The sequence below is a fragment of the Spermophilus citellus genome (genome assembly GCF_964194105.1).
Source record: "Spermophilus citellus genome assembly, chromosome: X".
Taxonomy (NCBI): domain Eukaryota; kingdom Metazoa; phylum Chordata; class Mammalia; order Rodentia; family Sciuridae; genus Spermophilus; species Spermophilus citellus.
In genome coordinates this window covers 132,780,301-132,791,327 of record NC_138190.1, presented here as the reverse complement: position 1 = coordinate 132,791,327, position 11,027 = coordinate 132,780,301, and the positions used below count along the sequence as shown (strand labels likewise).

Genomic DNA, 11,027 nt, shown 5'->3' with positions numbered 1-11,027 from the left:
GTTTTGCAATATATGACACTACATACACACAAAAAAAACAGCACAAAGGCTTTCACATGGAAAGCATTCAATGAGTGGTAGTTATTACTATGAAACTGGAAGGAAGGTTGAGACCAGATTTTGAAGGGTCTTATATCTTTATCTAAGAAATTTAAATTTGTTCTCAAAGCAACAATAAACAAGTAAGGGTTTCTGAGAGCAGGAAAATGACATTATTAAAGTGGTACCAAAACAGAGGGTTAAAGTAAAAAAATATTGAAGCAGGCTACTTGATCTAATGGCAAAAACGCCTCTGGAATACTTAGAAAATACTTTTTCAGCAGTAAGAGAGCACTGTTCATAATGCAAGGGGATTAACAAGTAACTTGTAGGTGACGAATTAAAAGTACAAAAACAACAGGGGAGAAAAAAACAAGTAAAAAAAGTGTCCTGAAGGGCTGGTGATATAGCTCAGTTAGTAGAGTGCTTGCCACGCATGCACACGGCCCTGAGTTCAACCCCCAGCACCACAAATAAATAAATATTGTTAAATAAAAAAGAATCCAAGTCAAATAAATATATCTTCAGATTAAGAAGATTTATGTGGGAAAATGAATCTACAAACAACACAAAAGAAGTAGACGGAAAACAAAAATAAATTAGGGGTAGGGATGACCTGTGTATTTTGAAGACATGGGGAGGAATTAGAGAAGATAAGATGTTGGACAAAGAGCAGGTAAATTAGCAAGTTCCCCAAGCAGTCAGAATATGGGCTCAATAGTACAAACAGAGGGAGAGCTTTGAGGAGCTTAGCTCACCTAGTGGTAACCTCTTCAAATCCTTACCTGGAATAAGTACTCTTCAAGGCCAGTGGCTTACCTAGCCATAAAATCTATAACATCTGTATGTTTTTCTCCCAGAAAGACTGGCTTCCTTACCACTCCTCTCCCTAAACCACCTTGGCCTATGATATGAGACCTACTTGTCATGGTAGCCCCATACCACCCCCACTGCTTGAAAGCAAATCTAACTCTTTCTCTACTAACCATTTCCTGTCATTACCACCCCACAGAATTCTGTCCCGACTCTGACCTTCTTCAGCATTTGTCTGTACTCCTCATTTGGTCTTTATGTGTTACCTTTTATTGTTATTTATCTTTAGTGTGTATCTTCTCTCTCTTCAAGTGGATTATAAGGCCTTAAGGGCCTTATTTATCTTCGTTTTTGCAATAATGAGCACACAAGAAGCGCTCAATAACTGGCTGTTGTTGATGATGATTACAACAAATTGAATTGAGAAATAATTTCATCAAGCTATGGGAGTCTGGTGAGTCACCCTTATCACTATAGAGAGAGACTTATCAAGGAAATAGAAGTACTCACATTAGCCTGACAGGGCACTCTTCCCCAGGGTTATGCTGAAGTCATAGTACTTCTTTTTCTCCATGTTTCTCCTCCCATTTAACTATTCAAACATATGACATCCAACTTTTATAACATGCTCTGACTTCTGGACCTTTATTAAAGGTTGTTTGTTTCCTGAGAAAAGTTAGGGACACACTTTAGGCTTATAAAAACCATTCTTTGGACTATACAACTTACTCTAAATAACTTACTCTATATTCATGAGGTATGAACCCTGGCTAATTTCACAATAGGCACACATCTCTGTTTATCTTTTTGTTTCAACTTTTCTAATTTCCAAAGTCTAGTTGTGGTCTCCCTGGGTTGCTATTTATCTAATTCCTGAGGCCAGAAAGTCCAATTAAGTTTTTGAACTAGAAATGAAGGGGCATTATAAGTGATCATGGGGAGAGGGACATGATACAAGTAACTTCATACTATCTGATTATTCATGATTTATAGCCTAGAATAACAAAGACAGCTTATGAATTTCTTTCTAATGTTTGAATGAATTATGTTTGGGGAATGTCTCACCAAACAATTCTGAGCGAGGCAGAGCTTACTTCTCACCATAGACAAAAAAAAAAAAAAAAAAAAAAAAAAAAGCCTGTCCAAACACTTCTAGTAGCTACAGTGTGAGCACATGGCTCATAGCATGGCCAATCAGAGGCATGCAACCTAATGGCACACAAAAGCAAAAGTGGGGAAAAAACTGTATTGGAGACAATAGCATTGTCCATTGTTCAGGGATAGCAATTCAGTTCAGGGATCAAAAGCAGGAGTGCACCAGTATCTCTACTTTATAAGCCATGTAGCAAAATTATGGCCATGGTTCTCACTACAGAGTAATCCTTGTTCCTATTTTGTGACCCCGATTCTCCTGCCTTTACAGCAATTCTTTGGATGATGTCCTTCCTCCCTCCAATCCATATATTTTTTCAAAATTTTTTTTAGTTGTAGTTGGACACAATACCTTTATTTTATTTATTTATTTTTATGTGATGCTGAGAATCGAACCCAGGGTCACACATGTGCTAGGTGAGCATTCTACCACTGAACCATAACCCCAGTCCCCAATCCATACATTTTTGTTTTGAGAATTTTAAAATATTCAGGAAGTTGAAAGATTATTAAATTCCTGTATACTCTGCACTCATTAACATCTTACTAAATCTGGTTTTTCTTTCACTGTGATATGTACACATATGTGTATATACATGTGTACCTGTGATATATGATGTCACATGTGTAGGTATATCATATATCACATGTATTAAATATTTGCAAACAACTTATGGACATTATGCCATTTTATCCCTAAATATGTTAGCAAGAATCTTCTAAGAACAAGGACAATCTCCACATAACTACAACAACATTATTAAACCCTACATATTTAATAATCATTCTATAAAATCATCAAATTACTGTGCATATTCAAGTTTCCCCAATTGTCCTCCAAATGCCTCCTATGCTTTTTTTTACCCACGCCAGGTTCCAACCAAGTTTTGTATATTGCATTTAATGTTATGTCTCTTTGGTCTCTTAACCTACAGTGATCCCTTCTCCCTTTTTATTTTCTTGATATAGACTTTTCCCCCCAAGAATTAGGCTGGTTATCTTATACAATATCCAACATTCTGGATGTCTCTGGTTATATCCTGATGATTAGATTTCAGTTAAACACTCTTGGCAAAAGTATTTTATGTGCGCTGTTGTGTAGTTATTGTATCACACCAACAGGAATATAGTTTCATGTTAGTGGTGCTAAGATTGATCACTTAACTAAAGCAATGAATCTCACAACTCTCCATTTTAAAACTATGTCATTCCTTTTGAATTGGTAAGTGGTTTGTGGGATGATACCTTGACACCATGTGAATATTCTTGTGCCCAAACTATCTTTCACCCAATGGTTTTAACACCCAGTAATAATCCTTGCTATATTAATTATTACAATTACAATTATTTAATTGTATTTTGCCCTGTAAATAATTAATAATTAGAAAATAGTTTCTAATTCTATTATCTCTCATACATTTGATAATTAGTATTACTTTAAAAGGAAGAGCTTTCCTTTCACCGTCAACTTCCCCCTTCTCCTCCCCAACACTTTTGACTCCATCACTTCAAAGTCATCAATTATTTTTGTTCAATATACTACAAACCATTACCAAGATCATTGTTAGTGGCATTAAAATTGGGTTAAATCTGGCCCATGACAATCCTTTGAACCAACTCCTGTGTCCTTTGACTAGAACCCACAAGTCTCTGAATACTTTCTTTCTTTCTGGCACAAGAAAATGTTCCAGGTTCACCTTGTACCTTCCCTACTCCAGCCCTAGAATCAGTCATTTCTCCAAGTATTCCTGGTTCTATTTTAATGGAGTATTTAGAAACTGATATTTGATCCCTGGATGTGCACATTGCTACTGGAGTGTCATTACTTCTACATGCTTCAAGTGACTGGAGCTAGAAAAACTATATAGATATAAAAATGAATTCATAGTGATATTTCTTATTCAAATTTAACTTTATGGGGCTTTCTCTTACATTCTGTTACTTTATACATATGTATCTTTTCTTATATTATTAAAAGCTTAGTTCTTTTTTTTCTGGTTTGCTTTAGTATATTGAACATCTTTCTAAAATAAACTATGAGAAAGCCATTCTAATCCAATGGAAAAGATGCTGAAGGATTCAAGATTAACATCCATTATTAGCAATGTAAAATCCGGAAAGATCCGTGAATTGGGCTCGTAGGATTCTGCCCCCATGGGAGACGGAAGGGTCAAGCCGAAAGCCATCCATGGGAAAGATGACGAAAGGTGGGCTCTCAGGACAGGGGTTTCTGGCTAGAAGCTGTTCCTTGCTCACTGGGTCAATATTTTCTCCCAGCCCCCTCAGGCTGATTCTCTAGGCTAAGATGGTGTTTGCTGTAGTCGAGAAAGAAAGTGGCAGGCTGAACCCAGGGGTAGTGCTGAAAAGCTTCCTGAGTCACACTTGGCTCAGGCTCCTGCAGGGAAGATGGACAGAGGGAAAGCTTGGTGCAGGGCTCTGGAAAGTTCGGAGGAGCTGGAGGTCCAGGTGGCAGGACACACCTGGATAGCAAGGAGAGAGAGAGTCTGCAATGCTCACACAAGGGACAGCAGTCCAAACCCTATCTTGCATAAGCAGATGGAGTCTGACAAAGACTTGCCCTAACCTGTCTCCCATGTGGGACTGACCTAGCCCTATTAAGCCCTTGGTGGGCAGCGTGGGAGAGCGGGGGTCACGGTAGCCCAGTGTTGGACAGGACACCATGGGAGACAGACCCCATATGGTTTCTGGCTCATCTCCATCTCTCAAAGCTTTTGGACATGCACACAGCTGAAGGAGGTCTCCCTGGAGGAGAACTTTGGGCAGGGGTGGCAGGGTGGGGGTGGGGACTGCCTTGAGAAAGCAGCTGAGGAATAGAGGGATCGGGATTTCCAGAGACTTCAGAGATGATGCCTGGTCTGATAGGAACCGTGAATCAATGCTCCGACTTGGGGCTAATTTGCCGTATGAGGTAGTTCCATCCTGACCTCTCTGGGCAGGGTTGGTCAGGGAAGACAGAAAACAGGCCTTCCCAAGATCCATGGGGATGAAAAGTGGCCAAGAAAAGCCAGATTTGGGCTCCCAGAATGCAATGAGAAAAATAGAGAGAAGGCCGTAAAGGATTCTAGGTGCATGCTGAGCTGACGGTGCCTGCTATCCATGACTCTGATCCTGACATTGGCTTGGAGGCAGAGACAGCCCTTCCCTGATCTTCCAAAGCCCTGGGAGATAAAGGGACCAGGTGAAGGATGGGCTTTGGGGCATCCAAGGGCACAAGTATGTGACGGCCACCCCTATGGAACTCAGCAGGGACCACAAAGTTCCAGCCTCAGTTTGTTCTCAGAGCAACAAGCATGGCACGGGGTTTGGGGGGGCTTCAGTCTTGGAGACAAGGGCGGGGTTGCAGGTTTGTCTTCTTGGCCTGGGAATATTTGGGATTCCCCAGCTGGGCCATCCAGATCACCCTTCTGGAATTGCCAGCTCTCTCCTCTCTCCTCAGTGGACAGGAGAGTGGGTGGGAGGGCAGCTTCACCGAGCGGGAGCCACCACCCCCTCTCCAGGGGACCCCCAGCCCCTCTCCTGGGAAGGACCCCCAGGCCGCACAGGTGTGTCTAGATCTCCATGTCCACTGGGCGAATGTTGCCCGTTTTGTGCTCTCTGACCCACAGCTCTCTATCTTTGGCTGGGTCCACTTTTCGAAGCAGTTGGTCCACAGGCTCGACTGTGCTTTGGTTGAACATATCTGTCTCATGCCATAGCTGTGTGTACTGACACAGATGTTGCCGGATCATCTCCACCCTCTCCACCTCCAGCCGCTCCAGCTCCAAAGTGGTGGTCACCATCTCTTCAAACCACTTGGACTGGGCCTGGTTGTAGAGGTCCACACAGCGCATGAGGTCATCACCAGCCTGTGTGGACTTTCTCCGTGCCTTCTTGATGTTCTCCTCTGTCTTGTTGCTCAGCTTGATCTCCAGCTGCTAGGTCTTCACCTCCAGGTCTCTCTGCCGCTCTGTGAGGGCTTTCCGGGCCTTCTCCACTGACGCGTAGCAGCTGGCCAGCTGCTTGCGGAGGTCAGCGATATGGTGGTCACACTTTTTCATGTATTTCTTGAAGTTCTCACGAAGTTCATTAGGGGCTTCTCTACCTTGCTGTGAAGCTTGGTGGAGAACTTGAGATGAACCTCTGCTTCATCTGCCAGACTCTTCTTCACCTGGGCCCAGGCTTCTCCCAAGGAGCCTTCCTCCTGTGCAGCCAAGGAGTTCTGAGAGAGCTTAGCCAAGTTCTTTGCATATTCCTCTTCAATCTTTATCCTCTCTTGGAGGAATTCAGACGTTTCTTTCTGCATTTGTTTGCCCTTCAGTTGCATTTGGAGCAACAGTTTGAACCCAATCACCATGCCATTGCCTTGGGGATCCTTCTTATCAGCCCAGAAGTAGTCACAGTAGCTCCACTCAGGTGGCTTTAGCAGTTTCTGTTCAGGCATGGTGTCTGGGTGAGGGAATGTCATGCAATTTATCATCTTCTCTGTGGGGTCAACTTTATTTTCAAGATTATATATTTTGTCTTCATTGCCTGAGGTTCCATCTTCCAAATGGTCTTGTCTGTGGGTGATACTTTCCATTGAACTTTTAAGTTGGTTTAGTGATTCCTTCCCTTCAATGATTTCTTCTTTGTTTCTTTTCAGGACCTCTAATATATCTTTACAGAAGTGATCTTTCATCTCCTGAAGAGATTCTGTTATTTTACTGCAAAACTCCTGTGCCTGCTCTCTTATATAATTCTTTAAGTCGTAGAACATTTTTACTAAATACATCCAGAACTCCTTCTCTGACATTTCTTCGATGGATTCTCTTATGGGAGTAGCTTGGTTTGTTTGGAGCACTTTATTCCCTTGTTTTTTCTTTTTTTTTTTTTTTTTTTTTTTTTTGGTGCGTCTTCCCATCTAGCCGTGTGGTTCTGAGGCAGGATAGTTTCTACTCTGTCGATTTGAAGTGTCCCTGAAGGTTTCCAGAAACTCACAGATCCAGGTTCCGGGTTTCTGCAAGCTCTGCCACACTGCAGGACCCAGAAGGCTCACCGACCGAGGGCGATGGATGAACTCAAAGCTTAGTTCTTAATAACATCAACACATTTACTTAATTGCTTCATACTACAGTATACAAAAAATGCATAAAGATAATGGACAACTAACAGTCAATTTACTAAGTAAAGTTTATGATTATTTTGCAGCTCTTTTATTTTATTTTATTTTTTTAAGATTTAAAATCAGGTTTATTAAAACCAATGTCCAACTATGCAGTACAATTTATTTTTAGTTTATATATTTATAATCACTGTTACATGTATATAGGGTTACTACAAGATTTCTTGTTATATAAGAAACTGTCCCTTTTTTTCTGTTCACCCTTCAGTGGCAAGATTTCTAACTTTGGGATGATTATTTTGCTATTTACTCCTGTATCCTGCCACTTTGCTGAATTCATTTATTAGTTCTAGTAGTTTCTTTGTAGACCCTTTTGGGTCTTCTAGGTATAGAATCATGTCATCTGCAAATAGTGATAATTTAAGTTCTTCTTTTCCTATTTTTATGCCTTTAATTTCTTTTGTCTGTCTAATTGCTCTGGCTAGTATTTCAAGGACTAAATTAAATAGAAGTGGTGAGAGAGGGCATCCCTGTCTTGTTCCGGATTTTAGAGGGAATGCCTTCAACTTTTCTCCATTCAGAATGATGCTAGCCTGAGGCTTAGCATAGATAGCTTTTACAATGTCAAGGTAGGTTCCTGTTATCCCTAGTTTTTCTAATGTTTTGAACATAAAGGGATGCTGTACTTTGTCGAATGCTTTCTCTGCGTCTATCGAGATGATCATATGGTTCTTATCTTTAAGTCTATTGATGTGGTGAATAACATTTATTGGTTTCCGTATATTGAACCATCCTTGCATCCCAGGGATGAATCCTACTTGATCATGGTGCACAATTTTTTTGATGTGTTTTTGTATTCGATTTGCCAGAATTTTATTGAGGATTTTTGCATCTAGGTTCATCAGAGATATTGGTCTGTAGTTTTCTTTCTTTGAGGTGTCTTTGTCTGGTTTCAGAATCAGGGTGATGTTGGCCTCATAGAATGAATTTGGAAGAGCTCGCTCTTTTTCTATTTCCTGAAATAACTTGAAAAGTATTGGTATTAATTCTTCTTTAAAGGTTTTGTAAAACTCCACTGTATACCCATCTGGTCCTGGGCTTTTCTTGGTTGGTAGTCTTTTGATTGCTTCTTCAATTTCATCCATTGATATTGTTCTGTTCAAATTGTGTGTATACTCCTGACTCAGTCTGGGCAAATCATATGACTTAAGAAATTTATCGAGGGGCTGGGGATGTGGCTCAAGCGGTAGCGCGCTCACCTGGCGTGCGTGCGGCCCGGGTTCGATCCTCAGCACCACATACAAACAAAGATGTTGTGCCCACCAAAAACTAAAAAAAATAAATATTAAAAAATTCTCTCTCTCTCTCTCTTAAAAAAAAAGAAATTTATCGATGTCTTCACTATCTTCTATTTTATTGGAATATAGGTTTTCAAAATAATTTCTAATTGTCTTCTGTATTTCTGTAGCATCTGTTGTGATATTGCCTTTTTCATCCCGTATGTTAGTAATTTGAGTTCTCTCTCTTCTTCTCTTCGTTAGCATGGCTAAAGGTCTGTCGATCTTATTTATTTTTTCAAAGAACCAACTTTTTGTTTTGTTAATTTTTTCAATAGTTTCTTTTGTTTCAATTTCAGTGATTTCCGCTCTGATTTTAATTATTTCTTGCCTTCTGCTACATTTGCTGTTGTTTTGCTCTTCCTTTTCTAGGGCTTTGAGATGAAGTATGAGCTCATTTATTTGTTGGTTTTTCCTTTTTTGAGGAATGACCTCCAGGCGATGAATTTCCCTCTTAAAACTGCTTCCATTGTGTCCCATAGATTCCGATATGTTGTGTCTGTATTTTCATTTATCTCTAAGAATTTTTTGATTTCCTCCTTTATGTCTTCTGTAACCCATTGATCATTCAGTAACATATTGTTCATTTTCCATGTGATGTAGGATTTTTCCTTCCGTCTTTTATCATTGATTTCCAGTTTCATTCCATTATGTTCAGATAAAATGCATGGTATTATCTCCACCCCTTTATATTTACTGAGGGTTGCCCTATGGCATAATATATGGTCTATTTTTGAGAAGGATCCATGTGCTGCTGAGAAAAAAGTATATCCACTTGATGATGGTTGATATATTCTATATATGTCAGTTAAGTCTAGGTTATTGATTGTGGTATTGAGTTCTATAGTTTCTTTATTCAACTTTTGTTTGGAGGATCTGTCCAATGGTGAGAGAGGTGTGTTGAAGTCACCCATGATTATTGTGTTATGGTCTATTTGATTCTTGAACTTGAGGAGAATTTGTTTTATGAACGTCGCAGCGCCATTATTTGGTGCATAAATATTGATAATTATTATGTCTTGTTGGTGAATGGTTCCTTTTAACAGTATATAATGTCCTTCCTTATCCCTTTTGATAAACTTAGTCTTGAAGGCAATTTTATTCAATATGAGGATTTTATTCAATATGAGGATTTTAACTTTTGTTTATCATGAAAGATTTTTATTTCGTTGTCATACCTGAAGCTTAATTTTGCTGGATACAGAATTCTTGGTTGGCATCCATTGTCTTTCAGTGTTTGAAATACATTGTTCCATGACCTTCTTGCTTTCAGTGTCTGTGATGAAAAATCCGTTGTTAACCTTATTGGTTTACCCCTGAATGTAATCTGTCTCCTTTCTCTTGTAGCTTTTAATATTTTCTCTTTGTTCTGTATATTGGATATCTTCATAACAATGTGTCTTGGCGTTGGTCTACTGTGATTTTGTGTGCTCGGTGTCCTGTATGCATCTTCAATTTGTATATCTGTTTCCTTTTTTATTTCTGGAAAGTTTTCTGTAATTATTTCATTCAGCAGGTTACTCATTCCCTTGGTTTGAATCTCTGTACCTTCTTCTATCCCGATGACTCGTAAGTTTGTTTTTTTTTTATGTTATCCCATAACTCTTGGATGTTTTTCTCGTGATTTTTTACCAGCCTTTCTGAGTTGGCTAGACTCTTTTCAAGATGATATATTTTGTCTTCATTATCTGACATTCTGGCTTCTACTTGCTCCACTCTGTTAGTGATACTCTCAATTGAGTTTTTAATTTGGTTTATTGTTTCCTTCATTTATAGAATTATTGTTTGATTATTTTTTATAATCTCTATCTCCTGATAAAGATGCTTAACTTCTTCTTTTATCTGTTATGTAATTCATTCTCAATGTGTTCTTTCGCTGCTTGAATTTGCTGTCTCGTATCCTCTTTAAGGTTCCATTCCATCTGTCTAAGGTGTTCCTTGAGTTCTTTATATGACCATTTTTCTGATGACTCTAGGTCCTCCTGAATATTTAGGCTGTCCTGCATTGTTTGTACTCCTTTTCTTCCTTGCTTTTTGAAGCTGCTCATGTTACTTCTTGTTCTGTTTGACTGCTGAGTTACTGTTTACTCCTATAAATTTCTTTGATGCTTGGGAGGAAAGGTATTAGAAGGGAAGGGGAGAAGTCACTGTAGCCGCAGGTTTCAATGAAGTTATCTCCTCTGCTGCAGTCTGGTGACGTCAGTTCTCTGCCATGGTGGTATCTCTTGCAAATGGCGACAGTTCGTTTCCCTTTGCCGGGCGACCAATGCAACGGGTGGGTCCTTACTGTCTCTCCCAAGCCCCGTTTCAAACCTGTGGCCACTACCTATGAAGGCTCGGTTGGCATTTACCTCTGTAGGATCAGAGGGCTGACCAGTTGTTTCATCCGGATGGATTAGTGCTGAGTCACAGCTGTTTGTCTGCAGGAAGCAGGCGAATGGGAGCTTGAATTCAGCCGATCCGGGCTCAGTGTGTGTTCTGAGAGGCCCAGACTGTTCGCCCCAGATCCACGTCAGATCAGCATTGCCTAGTGATCCTGAGCAAACAGAATTTAGATTGTTTATGACTCCCTATGCCCGCACAGC

The 11,027-nt window shown here is 39.9% G+C and overlaps 1 pseudogene across 1 annotated transcript; it reads right to left on the bottom strand.

Annotated features, from left to right (window-relative positions):
• Positions 1 to 5,573: 5,573 nt before the first annotated feature.
• Positions 5,574 to 6,796, bottom strand: LOC308639553 (growth arrest-specific protein 7-like; annotated as a pseudogene). Its single transcript has one exon. The product of its transcript is annotated as a growth arrest-specific protein 7-like (transcript).
• Between the last annotated feature and the right edge of the window lie 4,231 nt (positions 6,797 to 11,027).